Raw genomic sequence first — 16,061 nt, forward strand, 5'->3', positions numbered from 1 at the left:
CAAGCAAAGGACACACTGTTTGTGATGTTGTCTGAATATTTTCTGCCAAGACCGGATTTACAGTAGTCAGCAATTGAGACTGACAGACACACTGCTTTGTACACATTGTTCATTACATTGCAGTCAAGCAATGACTGACTACAATACACATTTCCAACATATTGTATGCCATTATCCAACACAATCTCTTATGTCACTACCATTTTATGAATGATTGTATGAGTCAACCTACAATGATGACAAGGTAACTGACATTGGTTGTTGTGCAAAATGGACTACCCAGGCCCCAAATCCTCACCAAACAACAGTTGACACTGATCCACCAAATGCCATGGCCATACAGACACAAAGTCAAAGGAAGATATCTGGTCTACAGTACTGAGTGCATGATCTTTCATGAGCAATAGCAGTGTGCATGCCATATCATTGTACACACATACTACACAATGGCATACCAAACATTTTTGGTCCACACTATTTCAAAACTCAGAGTAGCAAAGCTTGTCTGCCATTTTTAATCCAACATAGGATGCTGTGGTGCAGTCTGGTTGCTGTAATGTGCTGTGGGGCATTGAGGTACACCCAAACCCAATCTAGGAGATGCGTCACGTTGTAAAGCCCTGCGCCATAAGGAGGCGTTCCTGCGCAGGGGGGGCATTCCTGCACAGGAGAGGCTCCTAAAAGTGGCTGAGTGTAATCTATAAGATTTCACTCAGTCACTTTCAGCCCAATGCTGCATCAAAACCCTGTGCCTGCTTGAAGCAGGCGTAGGTCTTGACACAGCATTGTGAAGATGGGGCACCCCCAAGCCTTGCTGGAGGTGCGTTGCGCTTGCAACGCAACTCCAGCAATGCGCCACCTTTACGGCACAGATGCGTCACGCATCTGTGACATTTTAGCACCATGGTACACTGCATTGGACATTCCGCGGACCATGGGTGGCGGAGGTGTGGAGCACTGTGGTGCACATTAACTGCCGCATCCCTGGGGATGTGCCAGTTAACATAACTGTACCCCATGGTGTTTTTGTGGATGTTACGTGTTGTATGGAGTGCATACCTAGGGATTAACGCATTGCATACCATGCTGCAATAGTACATCATCGTAGTACACCAAACAAATTTGCAATGTTTGCCTACGCATATCTGCATCCTGTCCAACAGGGTAGGACTCTGCCATACGCTGTGGAGGGTGTTGTCCCTGAGATGCTTATCACTCAAGTTGCACTGCCACTCAAACAACACACAAACATGCATGTTGCATCTCCTTCATGTAATTTCCAAGCTGTCTTGGCAGGGAATGCTGTACCCAAGACTCTTTCATTGCACCTACCTATATCTCATGCTGGCAGATTAACCAACTTTGTGAGTATGCTTCACATTGCACCACTGTGTGGATGTCCATTTAAGTGGAAGGAGTGTTCACCATCACCCTCAGTGACAGCAACTTAATTTCACACATAGCCCACATTAAGGGTGAGTAATTGCCATATCCAACAGGTAAGGAGGACACTCTGTCTATTCATGCAATTGAATGACCGATCAGTGACGATGAATGACTTCAGAGGCTTCCAATTTGTAAGGGGGGAGGCGGCCTCTCTGGGTTATTCCAGCGAGGAACGACATGATCCAGTCCAAAGCTTTTCCTTGTATTCCGATGTTGCAGAGGCGTTGTATAAGGGTGCTATGACAGACTATGTTGAAGGCTGCGGAGAGGTCAAGTAGGATGAGGGCAGCTGTTTCTCCGTAGTGCAGTAGAGTTCGAATGTCATCTGTTCCTGCGATGAGGGTGGTCTTGGTGCTGTGTATGGCTCGGAAGCCAGACTGTGTTGGGTGGAGGGAGCCATTGGATTCGAGGAAGGCGGCAAGCTGACTGTTGACGGTTTTATCAATGACTTTGGCAGGGAAAGGGAGGAGTGAAATGGGGCGGTAACTCTTAAGTTCAGTGTTGTCTGCTGTGGGTTTCTTCAGGAGGGCGCTGAGTTCATCATGTTTCCAACTTTCCAGGATGGTAGCAGAGTTGAGGGAGCAGTTGATGACGTCTCGGAGACGGGGTGCGATAATGGAGTCTGCTTTGTTGAAAATGTGGTGTGGACAAGGGTCGGTTGGCGATCCTGAGTGGATAGAGTTCATCAGGTGGATGGTGTCTTCAGTGGTGATAGTGTTCCAGGCGCAAAGGTTGTTGGTGGAGTGTTTTTGTTTGGAGGTGGGTGGGGTGGACTGGTCGCCAAAACTGTTATGTATGTCTGCAATCTTGTTGTGTAAGAACGAGGCTGGAGAGTCGCAGAGGTCTTGAGAGTGAGTGACATCATTGGTACCGGCAGTGGGGTTGTTGACCCTTTGACGATGTTGAATAGTTCCTTGCTGTTGTGGGCGTTGTTGTTGAGTCAATCCTGGAATGCTGATTTCTTGGTGGTTTGGATCAGTTGGTGATGTTTGCGGGTGGCGTTCTTGAACGTGGCCAGGTTGTCAGTGGTTATTTTTTTTCACAATGCTTTTTCAAGGGTGCAACAGATCTTCTTGAATTTCTTGAGGTCATCATTGAACCAGAGGGCTTTTTTGCGACCTTGTATGATTTGATGGCTTTTCAAGGGTGCTAATTTATCAGCGCTGTCGGTGATCCATTGTGTGAGGTTGATGGCTGCTTGGTTTGGGTCCGATGATTTGGTAGGAGGGTTTTGGTGAAGCAATGTGAAGAGCTGGTCAGTGGTACTTTTATTCCCGTTTCTGCGGGGGATTGGTTGTGGGTGGTTGTGGGTGGTTGTGGGTTGTGGTCTTTTTGTAGTTGAAGTGAATGCACCTGTGGTCAGTCCAATGGAGTCCTGTGTCGTGGATGAAGGAGATCTGCTTGCTGGAGGAGAAGATTGGGTTGAGCATGTGCCCGGCATAGTGGGTGGGGGTGTCAACAAGTTGTTTAAGTCCGAGATTTGCAAGGTTGTCCAGAAGAATGGTGGAGTTGGTGTCGTTGTTCTTTTCCAGGTGGAAGTTGAGGACTCCCAGTAGGATGTAGTCCTCGGAGGGAAGGGCGTGTGGGCTGAGGCAGTCAGTTATGTCTTCGCTGAATTGTGTGCGGGTCCAGGTGGTCTGTAGATGAGGGTGCCTCTGAGTGTGGTCTTGGGGTCAATGTGCATTTGAAAGTGAAGGTGTTCGGCAGCTGCGAGGGAGTTGTCAGAACTGGTCGTGATGCAGATGGTGTTCTTATGGACGATGGCGATGCCTCCTCCTGTTTGGTTGATGCGGTCCTTTCGGATGATTTTGTAGCCGTTTGGGATGGCTATGGTGATGTTGGGCACTGATGAGCCATTCATCCAGGTTTCTACAAAAAATGCGATGTCTGGCGATGTGGTGTCGAGTAGGTTCCAAAGTTCAGTTGCGTGTGTGTGAACTGAGCGGGTAATGAGCATGATACACTTCAGGTGGTTAGTTATGGAGCTCTGTTTGAAGTTTGAGGATTTGGTGTGGGTCCTGATGCAGTTGAACTTGCAGGAGTGGCAGGTGAAGAGTACATGCTTGAGTCCTGGTGTGGCTTGGTAGCATGTCATAAAAAAGAGTCCCCTTTGGAACAGAAATCAACATTCAAACACACTTGCATGTAGCGCCTCACTAGTTAATACAATATTCTAAATAAAAACAATACTGAAAGGATGATGCAAAAAATTTGGTCAGAAATTAAAAAGTACACAGTTTAATAGTTTTTTTTAAAAGAAAAGGTTATTAATTAAAAAATGGCCAGTGTTTTGATACTGTATTCTTTTATATTTTTGCAGATACATCTTATATTGTGAGAACTGTGTTTTTATATAAATTTCATCCTTATGAAGGTGTTGGCTTGAAAATTAAATGTGCCATAACCGAAACGCGTCGATGCCCTTGTATATTGGGGTACACCAAATCATTGGAGTATACTACGCTTCCAATTGGATAAATATGAATTATAAAATTGGAATGTGATTTGTAGAAGACCACACGACTGTATCCCTGTTTTATCTTTTTATATTTGTATTGTTGTTCCCACCGTGTTATTATTTTCTGAATATATTGTACTAGGATATATGGTTTGTCCTTTTTTTAATGTAATACCCTTTTCTTTTAAAAAAAACTATTAAACTGTGTACTTTTTAATTTCTGACCAAATTTTTTGCATCATCATTTCAGTATAGTTTTTATTTAGAATATTGTATTAACTAGTGAGGCGCTACATGCAAGTGTGTTTGAATGTTGATCTCTGTAGAGTGGCTTGGTAGCAGTCTGGGAGACGACCGGAGTTCCGTGCAGAGAGGATAGCGGCATCGTACGTAATGCGGGTGGAGTGGGTTTTACAGGGGACAGGGGGTCTAGTGCTGGGCGCAGTCCAGGCGCGGACGGGCGTACACGGGCTTACCTTTGGCACACCTTTAGCGCACATAGGGCGCTTCCACTGCGCGTAAACCCTGCGCGTAGGCTGTTGTGACATAAGTGGATAGTGGAGGGGGGCAGAGCGAGTGAGGAGCAGCTGGGATGCGGGAGAGGGGTGAGAGCCGGGCTGGGAGGCACAACAAACAAACAACAAAATGGCAGCAAGCCAAAAGTGAAACAGGACAAGATTGGAGCACAACCTGAAAATCACTATTAAATGGACATTGGCACCAGCACAATGAGGCACAAAAAAATTGAAGTAGGCAAAGCAAGCAGTGCACAGATTAATAATAAATGAAGAGCAGTCTTGCAGTAAAGCGCTATGCAAACAATATTATCAGGCACAATAAATTGCAGGAAGCAATGCGCAAATAAAATCACAGGCAATGAGCAGTCAGGCAGTAAGCACAACGATACCAATGAAAGGGCATTACTTTATTGTCATTTACAAATATACATATGAATATGTGTGTGACTAACTATTGTAGTCATTGTCATTGTGGACAAATACAAGGACTATTGTAGCACAGAGAACATTTATAGCGGCAATGAACACCATCACCCGTCACAGGGATATGCGCACTTATTTGTACTTACCTGTTGTGTGTTCTATAGTTTCTCTGGCGGCACTGTCCTGACCGGAAATTCCTAGCACTATTTCTTCTGGTATGACTTTTGCCACCTGCTCCTCTAGTTCATCGAGGTCCTCCTGGTCTGCTGGGCTGCCTCCTTCAGTTGCAAAGGCTGCCTTGCGTTTTGCCGCAAATTTTTCTTTTGTGCGGCGCTTACAATCATGCCACCTTTTTTTGCAGTCAAGGACAGTCCTCTTGGCTTGAGCTACACTATTTATTTTCAGTACAATTTGCCTCCATATTGCCTCTTTTTTGCCATGGGGCAACTTTGAATTTATAAACAGCTGATGCTGGTACTTGGTGACCTCTGCCACCGGGATTTCATTTTCTTCATGGCTGAAATTTGACTTCCTTTTCCGTTTGGCGTCAACCTGTACCTCTGGGCTTCTGCTTGCAGGATTTGCCTGGGGGTCCTGTCTGCTGGTATGTGCATCTTCCATTTGTGTTTGTCTTCTGTGGTCCACAGCTATCGCAAGCGCAATTTGCGTCACTTATCCTGCTGCCTTTTCACGCATCCCGCACTTTACAGTGTTGCGACAGTGCCGCAATGACGTTACGTGTCGCAAAAGACCTTACGTGACTTTTCCGTACGTTGCGTCAGGCTGACTTGCGGCAGTTTTGCGGCACCTACGTCACTTTGTTTGACGCAGATTGCCAGGTTGCGACACGCTGCGTTAACTCATAGATTTGGCGCTTCACCATTGACTTGCGTCATCGCAGCGGCGACACAAGACTTTTGACGCATCTCTGCGTTGCGGCAGAGTTGCGTCACTCATCATAAATCTGCCCCAGAGTCTTTAATAACCCTTAAATCATTGAAAGTGGCTTTTTTATAGCAAGTTGTATCATTAAGGTGGTGTTGTGCTTCCTCCAAGTATAGGGTCCTCGGCCGTAACAAAATGTTGCCCCTTTTGTCAGCCTCATTGATGATTACATCACAGTTTTGTTGAAGCTTACGCATGAGATTCGTGTACTGTATTTCAGTATATTTCCTCTGCTTTTGTTTGCTTAAAGCATTTCTGTTTAATTTCTTAAGTTATTCAATAATAAAGTTGCTGAATGTGTCAATTGCATCTTTGGGCATAAGGGGGGCAAAGGAAGAAGACAGTTCAAATGGGCTAGTGATAAACGTGGTTTCTTGGATACCCACTGTTTAAAGCTCGTCTTGTGTAGAACTATCAATGTTATCTTCAATATCGGCCAATGTATGCATGAATCTGAGTGTACCTATATCAGACACTAAAAGAGTTGAACGTGGTATATTTTGTGTTACAATTTGAGAGGCAATTTCATTTGCTTTATTTGATTTGAAGTATGTCATAAGCTTGAGTTTTGACATACATTTGAATATATTCATTCTTGTTTGTACATATTTAAAACCGTTAGCCAGACAAAAAGAAAGTCCCAGTGTGAGCAGGGTTACTTCTGAAGCTGTAAGCTCTACGTCTGAGAGATTTATGACAGTATTGTCTGGGTTTTCAGGATTTGTAGCGTTATTGGGGTTAGTTATTGTCGGGCCACCTCTTTGCTCTTTGCTCTCTGCCCTCTCCCTCTGTTTTTTCCTCCTGAGTTTGCGCCTTTGTTTCCTGCTTTTGTTTCTTCTTCATCGACTTTCTTCACAGGATTGCGTGGACGTAATGTTTGGCTGAGGTCTTGAATTAAAAAACCCAGGGGCATATTACCAAGCAATAGCGATAATTATCGCTATTGCTTGGTTAGCGAGAAATAATTATCGCCGAGCTGCGGCGATTTTTATCGCAGATAAAACTTGGTATTACCAAGGTTTATCGCAAATGCGATAAAAATCGGCAATAATGCATGAATATCGCTGAAGAATCCGCGATATTCAGGCATTACCGAGTTAATGCTTTTAGCCATGTTATCCACCTCCTATTGGATAACATGGCTAAGAACTACTCCTGGGCAGGTGTTAGCTTTTGGAGATATTCGCACTTAGCGCGAATATCTCCAAAAGTTGGTAATAGGAGATAGCGATGTTAGCGACTGTTTCCAGTCGCTGACATCTTGGCACGCCCACTTTGCATGTCATTAGTGATACATTTTTCTGACATGCAAATGGGGGCCCAAGATGGTCGCTATCTCCTACTAGCTGTTGCTAACTGGTGTTAGCAACAGCTAGGTAATAGGGAGATAATTTTATCTCCGCTTTCTTGGCTTTTAAAGCCAAAAAAGCGGAGATAAATCCCTTGATAATATCCCCCCCAATTCTTCCGATGGTGAAAAGTTAGTAGGTACCTGTGCTTGTACTCTCCCTGCTCTGCTATCATCGGAGTCAGAACTGCCACCTGTGGAACTACTGTCTGTGTTAGATGATTATGTGCTTGGATAATTAGGAACAGAAATGCCAGATATTTTTGAGGCAAGTGCCTGTCATTTCACTGTGTCAAATTTCCTTGAGAACGTGAAGACTCTTCCCATCTCGTAGTCATGTTTATCTCGGGCGAATTTGAATATTTTCCGGGCTTTAATTGAGTCCTCATGCTTTTTCTATCATGTATTAATCTCCTCTCAGCCTTTTTTAATTATGTATTTCTCTTCATGTGCCTTCAGTAATGCATTGATTTTTTCGGTCTCCTTTAAAATCTCAATCCTGTCTATCTCCGCATATTTAATGAGAATGGATACCATGTTCATGGAAGCTTCTAAGTTTTTAGTAGCCTATGGAGGCGCAGGCAATACCTTGTGAGATAAGCATTAAATAGCTGACACACACACCATAGCTTGCTGGTCAGACCGGAAGTCATGAGCGACTCCCGACCATTTATTTATACCCTTCTGGCCACGCCTGGTGGCCAGAAGGGTATACATTAGTGCACATGTTTCCGGCCGAGGCCGGAGCTTATGAAAGCCACTAGAACGCTACAGTAGCCCACTCTTTGAACATCAGGGGATTAGGGTTCTTGAATGATGGTGTTATAAATAACCTTAATCCTCGCGGTATCCTGTCCTCTTCATTGTACTTTTCAAGACTCTTTTCTCTCCCACCATTTTGTTAGCTCCGTACGGAGCAATTTTTCCAAATTCTTTAATAATGTTTTGACATCATTATTGGTAGTACTGGTTTTATTATGACCCATTTGCCTTTCATCTATGTTTGGCAGTTTTAAATATATGAGAGGCCCCCCCTCGGCTAGGTGAGGGGGCCTTTAGTGGAATTCCGTGCCTAGCAGGAGAGTTTCGATTCTCCAGGCTACTGTCATGGGGAGGGTCTCTCAGTAATGTGAGATGCCAGGTGGGCATCTGAGAGCCCTCCCCACCAAGGTATTAAAATTACAGTGCCCCAGGGAGTAGCCCTCTTTCTCTCTCGCCTTCAGCACAGGAAGGCTAGCTGGAGCAATAGTTGCCAAGCAGTAAAAGGACAGGCCCAGCGGCACTGGTGCTACTTCAAGGTGAGAGGCCTTAGCGTGGCGAACATAGCGACTGCCTTTGGGCCGGGAGACTCGGGTTCGAGCCTCGGCGTAGGCTTCATTAAAAATGAATGCTGGCATTATAAAAAAATTTGTTTGATAATTATGGAGCTATATGGGCATGGCAGGGGGGCAGTGACAGTGCGGACACGGGGGGCGCAGCTCGTTGCTTAGACGTGGGGAGAGGAGTGGTCGGATGGTGGACCGCGTGGCATGCTGAGAGAGGCGTCGGACTTCCGGGCAGAAGAGAGCAGGGTTCGAGGCCTGTCAATTAAGTCCCAAAAATGTGTGTATTTGTGGTGAGGAGTTTTGCTTATGATTCAGGGGAGCGCGGCCCGGTTGCATAGAGGTGGCGCTGTCTCCAAGTTTATAGCGCTGAATTTACCCGAAGGTGTCAGAGCGCGTGTGCCCGTATCTGTGGGGGGTGGAGTTCGTCTCCGATTCCCGAGAAGCACAGCCCGATTACACAGAGGTGGCGCTGTCTTGAATGTATATAGCGCTGAATTTACCAGAAGGTGTCCAAGCACTTCATAATAGGCACAGCTGGGGAAGCGCAGCCCGGGCACAGCGGTGGTACTGTCTTCCCTTTTATATAGCGCTGACTTGGCGCTGTCTTCCCTTTTATATAGCGCGGACTTTACCCGAAGGTGTCAGAGCGCTTTACAATAAGCACAGCTGAGGAAGCGCGGCCAGTTGCACAGAGGGGGCTCTGCCTTCGATTTTATATAGCGCCGACTTTACCCGAAGGTGTACGGGGGGCTTCACAATAGGCACAGTAATGATTCATGAGGGGGAAATCGCAAGAGGGCAAAATTGCAAAAAGCAAACGTTAAGTTACATGAGCCAAAAGTGACAATAGGGAGCAACTAAAATAGTAGAGAAGGAAGGGGGCGGCCAGGCCTTTCTCCTGGGCAAACAGGTGGGGAATTTTTTTGGGGGGGAAATTATAGCATAATGCTGCTAGTGAGTCAACATGGAATTTTAATTAATAAAAAGGCGCGTTCTGCCAACAAATTATTTTAACAACAGGGGGGGGCTAATGGAGGCATAAACTAAGGAAAGGAGCGCGACAATGGTTGATATGTGTTCAGGTAGCAGGCGATCAAGCGGCATGGTGCGAGCAAGCATGCTAGCCTGAGATAGGGGGCATAAATTCAAATTGGATATGCTGGCACGCCAAAAGGGGATTGATGGGCATGGCAGGTTACGTCATTGTCTGGGGGGGAGCGCGATACCCCCGGGGTACTCAACCAGTAGACGTGGGGCACTAGAGCAGTAAGTATCTCTGGTGCCCGGGTAAAAGGGGCGTGGCTGGCACGGGAAAAGGAGGCACGCCGGTGCAAGACCTGCTGAAGGGGCATGGAAGTATTCACCAGGTAATAATTGTGCTTTCTTTTCTTAGTAGACGGGATGCCACCCAAACGGACACGGGGGGCAAGGAGGCCCCAGCATCAACAGAGGAATTCCGCTTGTTGGCGACATTGAGGGAGGTCGCTAAGAAAGGAGGTATCGATTGGGCCCTGGAGACTCTATCTCAGGACACAGGAACAAGCGGGCAGCCGGAGCCTCCCTTGCCAAAACACGTACGGCGGACGCCTATTCGCTTTAAAGACACGCATCAGGAGAAGACCAAGCGGGTCTCGGAACCGCAAGCGACCCTTCCAGGTGAGGCAATGGCAGTGGGCCAGCCCCTGGTGGTCAAGGACAATATGCGGGTGACTGACGTGGGCGCGCAAACAGGCTCAGCAGAAGGCGGGTTGTCCCTTATGGGGGGGCTTACACAAAGTGCAGTAATGACAACAGGCCGGCCGGGGGGGGCTGGTAGCCAGGCAAATATGGGGGTACAGGGGGAGGGGGACGCATCTGGTACGGCAGCGCGTACTCCGGTGGAAACAATACAGGCCCCTGTGGTGGTGACACAAGGTGGTGGGGTGGCTCAGGTGTGCGTCCAGTCGGGGGGAGTATTGCAATCGCCGATGGTGGTGGCTTCCACGGCTCAGGGCCCGGTGAGTAACGCAGGGGCTGTGGGGGCAGGGCTAGTTACGGTGACACCAGCGCCCCGCGACAGTGGCATTGGCTCACGCTCCTCTACTACATAGAACAGTGTTATACGGTTCAGCTTCATTGGCAGTGTCACCGTCAGCGAGTATAACTTGGCATGTGCCTGCAGATACAAGGGAGAAGATCTTTAAAGGGGAATATGTGGACGTCTTTAATTTGATAAATGCGGGTGTGGTACCGAGGAAGACCAGGTCGGGTAAAGATGGGGAACTGAAACAAAAAAAGGTTTGGGTGGAATGGTCGTTGACGAACTGGGTGACTGGGTTTGCTATTTACGCAGCAATTATGGTCAAGCGGTTCCCTACATTGGTGGCTCATTGATAAGCTACATGTCATTGATTCATGGGGCAGCTTCAGAATTTCAGGGGACAGCCTGGTTGCAATATGACACAAAGTTCAGGCAGATGAAAGCAGTGAGTCCTGAAGTAGCATGGGACCAGCGGCAGATTAATATATGGCATGGGGAGTTTTATTCGGCGGTGCCAGTTAGCAAACCGACACATTCCTTTCGGGGAGACAGGGGAGCCGGGGACAATAGCAAGCATGTTGGCAATTCAACAAGAATGAATGTAATAGGGGCACAGCATGTAAGTTCAAGCACATTTGCTCCTTCTGTGGGATGCTCGGGCACCCAGAGATTAAGTGTTTCAAGAAAGGGGGAAAGCCCAAGGAACATCGCCCTCCCACAGCTACCGCTCAACCAAAAGCTCGCCCTACCCAATAAAGATCAGAACTTGCCCACTCCCATACACCTGCCAGTATTAGCACATATGCTTGCCAGATATGAGAGGGGGGCAGAAGCACAATTTTTGTATGAAGGTTTTTAATCTGGTTTTCACATCCCGTCTGCCGCAGTTCCAAGTGCAGCTCCCCCTCGCAACCAACTGTCAGTGATAAGGAACCCAGAAGCGACTTGGGAAAAAACTGAAAAGGAGATAGCGTTGGGGAGAGTGGTGGGTCCTTTCCAGACATTGCCAAGGCAGGACCTGGTCTGTTCACCATTGGGGCTGGTGCTAAAGAAGGAAGTGGGAAAATATTGTCTCATACACTACTTGTCGAGTCCATCGGGCAAGTCAGTCAATGAGGGGCTGGATCCAGATTTGTGTACGGTTCGCTACACTACTTTTGACACTGTGATTAAGAAACTGCAGAGGTTGGGAGGGGGGGCACTGATGGCTAAAGCTGATATTGAGTCAGCCTTTCGCCCCTTGCCGGTGCATCCGGATGACACTAGATTGCTAGGCTTCACGTTTGATTGGAATTTCTTTGTGGATTTATGTATGCTAATGGTTTGTTCCATTGCATGTGCAATATTCAAAACATTCAGTAGTTTTTTGGAATGGACAGTGCGGGAAGTGGTGGGCACGTAAGAGGTTGTGCATTACTTGGATGATTTCCTTTTTTTGGGGCCGGCAGGCTCGTCAGATTGTCTAGAGGCATTGGTGCGTTTTCAGCGGATGACGGAGGAATTGGGGGTGCTGTTGGCGGCAGGCAAGACAGAGGGACCAGCGACACAATTGACTTTCTTGGGTATCGAGATAGACACGGTGGAAGGCATGTGCAGATTACCGCAGGACAAAATTTGGCTTTTCAAGGGTCTCTGGACCATTGCTTAAGGGCACGCAAGGTGACACTGCATCAATTGCAGGTGTTGGTGGGTCAACTTAATTTTGCACTGTGGGTGATACCGATGGGCAGGGTCTTTTCAAGGAATATAGCCAGGGCAATGTCAGGTTTGAAGGAAATACACCACCACACTAGGCTGACAGCTGAAGTAAAGGTTGATTTGGTCACATGGAGGGATTTCTTGGAGCACTTCAATGGTTCAGTGATATGGCAACAACCGACACAGGAAAATAGAGAATTAGAGCTTCATACGGATGCAGCGGGCAGTGGCGGGTTCGGGGCAGTGCTAGGAGCAAGGTGGTGTATGCAGCATTGGCCGGCCAATTGGTTCAGGAGGGGGTTGGTCCACAATATCTCATTCCTGGCGTTATTTCCCATAATAGTGGCGCTTCAGATATGGGGTACATTGCTGGAAAATAAACTAATTGTGTTTTGGTCAGACAGTATGTCAGTGGTCCTGGCAGTGAACAACCAAAGGGCAAAATGCCTGTGGGTACTCCGTTTGTTAAAAGTGTTGGTGCGGGAGTGCCTCAGGCGTAATGTGCATTTTACTGCCAAGCATGTGCCAGGTGTGGTAAACACAGTAGCTGACTCTCTGTCTTGTTTTAAGTTGACAGAATTCAGAGCGCGATGGCCACAAGCAGATGGTCAGATGACGGCCTTCCCGGAAAGCCTGTGGAAGCTTGGTGCCCCATTGCTTCCGATCTCATAGCAGCTTCGGTTGCACCCAAGACTAAGAGTAGGTATGAAAGGGCTTGGCAGGTTTACATGGCAGTCTTGCAGAGCAAAGGGGGTGCAGGGGAGTTTACACCGCAGGGGGTTCTCAGGTTCACAGTTAGCCAGAGAGAGGAGGGAAGGTCCTTGACTCTGGTGCACAGACAATTGTCGGCAATAGCCTTCTTTGGAGGGATAAAAGGGGTAACGGATCCCACTAAGGACCTTGGAGTTAGAAGGGCTATGAGAGTTTGGGAACGACTGGCTCCAAGGGGGAAGGATACAAGGAGACCGATAGATTCCAAAAGGTTGGTGAATATCTTGGGGGTGTTACCACAGGTACGTTGGTCGCATTATGAGGAGCAATTGTTGCGATTAGCCTATTCTTTAGCATTCTTTGGGGCATTCCAGATATCAGAGCTAATGCCAAGCTCCAAGATGGACAAACAAGGGGGAATGACTGTGGGGGATGTGGTGGTTGCCGCGGAATTACTGCAGGTGAGAGTGCGGAGGTCGAAAACAGACCCGCTGGGGAAAGGGGTATGGGTGCAATTAAGAGCAGTTCAGGGGGTGGGTTACTGTCCAGTGATGTTGATGGGGAGGTTCCCGCAGATTAGGCCAGGATATGGTGATGATAGGCTGTTGGTGCACGCAGATGGTACACCTTTGACGAGATTCCAGTTCACGCGAATATGTAAGCGGCTCTGGAATTGTTGGGTGAGGACATAGCTCATTTCACATAACATTTGTTCGATATTGGGGCGGCCACTACAGCAGCGGAATTGGGACTCTAATCGAGCGCAATTAAGAAGATGGGCAGGTGGAGTTCATCATGTTTTGAGCGCTATGTGCGACCACAACTGGTTTAGGTAGTGTCGGTATTTACAGCAGATTGGTATTTATGCACCTCTTTCTTTTTTCTATTCTTTTTGGGTCCCACATGCAGTGGTGGCAAGTCTGAGGGCGCAAGTATGCTGGTGTGGAGATTCGGTCATACTCAGAGCAGGGCAATGGTTCGGAGAGTCCGGGGTGGACAAGACGCAAAGGGCCATGGGAGTTGTCCATAATTGGTTAGGGATTGAGGGGCAGCGGGCCGAGGATGTTTCAGCTCATTGGTGGAGTTCACTCAACAAAGGTTTGCCAATTCCAGACGTGCTGGTTATTCACTCGGGGGCGGAAAGCATGATCCCTGGGGGCAGGAGGGGAGCCAAGGAGGCCTTATTCTCTCTACTTACATGGATCAGGAAGGTATTGCCGGGCAAGTCAATTACTTAGTCAGAGGTGCTCACTCGGAGAGTATGGGGGGCTGACGTTCCATCATCCGCAGTGAACACGTCGGTGAGGAAAATGAATAGGAAAGTTGAAAAACTGTTGAAGGGGTCACAGATACATGTTGTCAGACATAGCCTGCTGCAGACATTGACCTCAGATGAGTACCGGGCAGGGGGGACACACCTGTCCAAGGCAGGGTTGGAAGTGTTTGTGCAAACCATTCTGGGGTCCATTGCCTTACACCTTGGAAGAGTAGCAGAGCATTAGTGTGGGGGGAGGGCAAGAGCGCCAGAGGGGCTTCTTGCCCTGTGGTGGATCCCGGATAAGAGAAAAGGCAGGGGGACTCTTTTTGGCCGGAAAATAATTGACTCTGAAGCAGGGGAGGCAGTTATGGCGGCTCTGGGCTGGCGGGAAAGGGGGCTGTCCTACTGGTGGTCCGGACTCTCTGGCCTTACCCTAGTAGCTGGTGCTTGGAAAAGGGGGTGGTGTTGTGTCCTGCTGGTACAACACGCCTCTAGAGGTGCCGAATTGTAAATACATGTTAACCTGTGGCGCATATGTATGGAGCGCATCATTTATGTGTGAATTTAATAAAATGGTCAATGTGGGAGGTTTGTGGGAGGTTTTACCCACAAATGAAATGGTGTTTTGGTATAATAATAAAGCTGCTCAGTGGACACCAGTCACTTGTAAGTGTTTTACTGGGGTTGGGTTAACAAAGGGTGATGAGCGAATGGCATGAGATATCCCCACTATGAGAGGCCACCCCCGCGGCTAGGGGAGGGGGGCCTTTAGTGGGATTCCGTGCCTAGCAGGAGAGTTTTGATTCTCCAGGCTACTGTCATGGGGAGGGTCTCTCAGTAATGTGAGATGCCGGGTGGGCGTCTGAGAGCCCTCCCCCCCAAGGGATTATAATTACAGTGCCCCAGGGAGTAGCCCTCTTTGTCGCTCACCTTCAGCACAGGAAGGCTAGCCAGAGCAACAGTTGCCCACCCACCCAGCCCTAAGTTCAGTATTGAGTGGTGGGGTCCCGGATAAGAGAAAAGGCCGGGAGACGCTTTTTGGCTGGAAAATGGATGACCCTGAAGCAGGGGAGGCAGTTATGGCGGCTCTGGGCTGGCGGGAGAGGGGGCCGTCCTGCTGGTGGTCCTGGACTCTCTGGACCTACCCTAGTAGCTGGTGCAGGTCCTGGATAAGAGAAAAGGCCGGGGGACTCTTTTTGGCCAGAAATAATTGACCGTGAAGGTGGGAGGCAGGTATGGCGTATCTGGGCTGGCGGGAGAGGGGGCCGTCCTGCTGGTGGTCCAGGACTCTCTGGCCCTACCATAGTAGCTGGTGCTTGGAAAAGGGGGTGGTGTTGTATCCTGCTGGTACAACACGCCTCTAGAGATGCCAAATTGTAAATACATGTTAACCTGTGGCGCATATGTATGGAGAGCATCATTTATGTGTGAATTTAATAAAATGGTCAATGTGGGAGGTTTTACCCACAAATGAAATGGTGTTTTGGTATAATAATAAAGCTACTCAGTGGACACCAGTCACTTGTAAGTGTTTTACTGGGGTCGGGTGAGCAAAGGGTGATGAGCGAATGGCACGAGATATCCCCACTAAGGCATTGGCCATGGCCTCCCGGTCCCGTAGCGTGCCTGCTGTAGTTGTCATGATTCGATGTAATGCGCCGTATTTATATGCACATTAGAGTCAGTTTCCACTGAATAGCAGATTGTCACAATTTTATCAGCACAATCTCTACCACCCGCAAATGTCTAAGTTGACAGCCTTGAACCGGCTTACACATATGGAGCCCAACTAGCTCCTCTGTGTCCTTCGACTCCTCCGAACCTTCAGAAACGCCACAGGACAGCGCAGATTGCTGTTACTGTCAGATCCTGACTGCGGGGGCTGACTCGGAAAATTCTCCTTCCAGGTTA

Source organism: Lissotriton vulgaris, chromosome 5 (genome assembly GCF_964263255.1).
Source record: "Lissotriton vulgaris chromosome 5, aLisVul1.2, whole genome shotgun sequence".
Lineage (NCBI taxonomy): Eukaryota > Metazoa > Chordata > Amphibia > Caudata > Salamandridae > Lissotriton > Lissotriton vulgaris.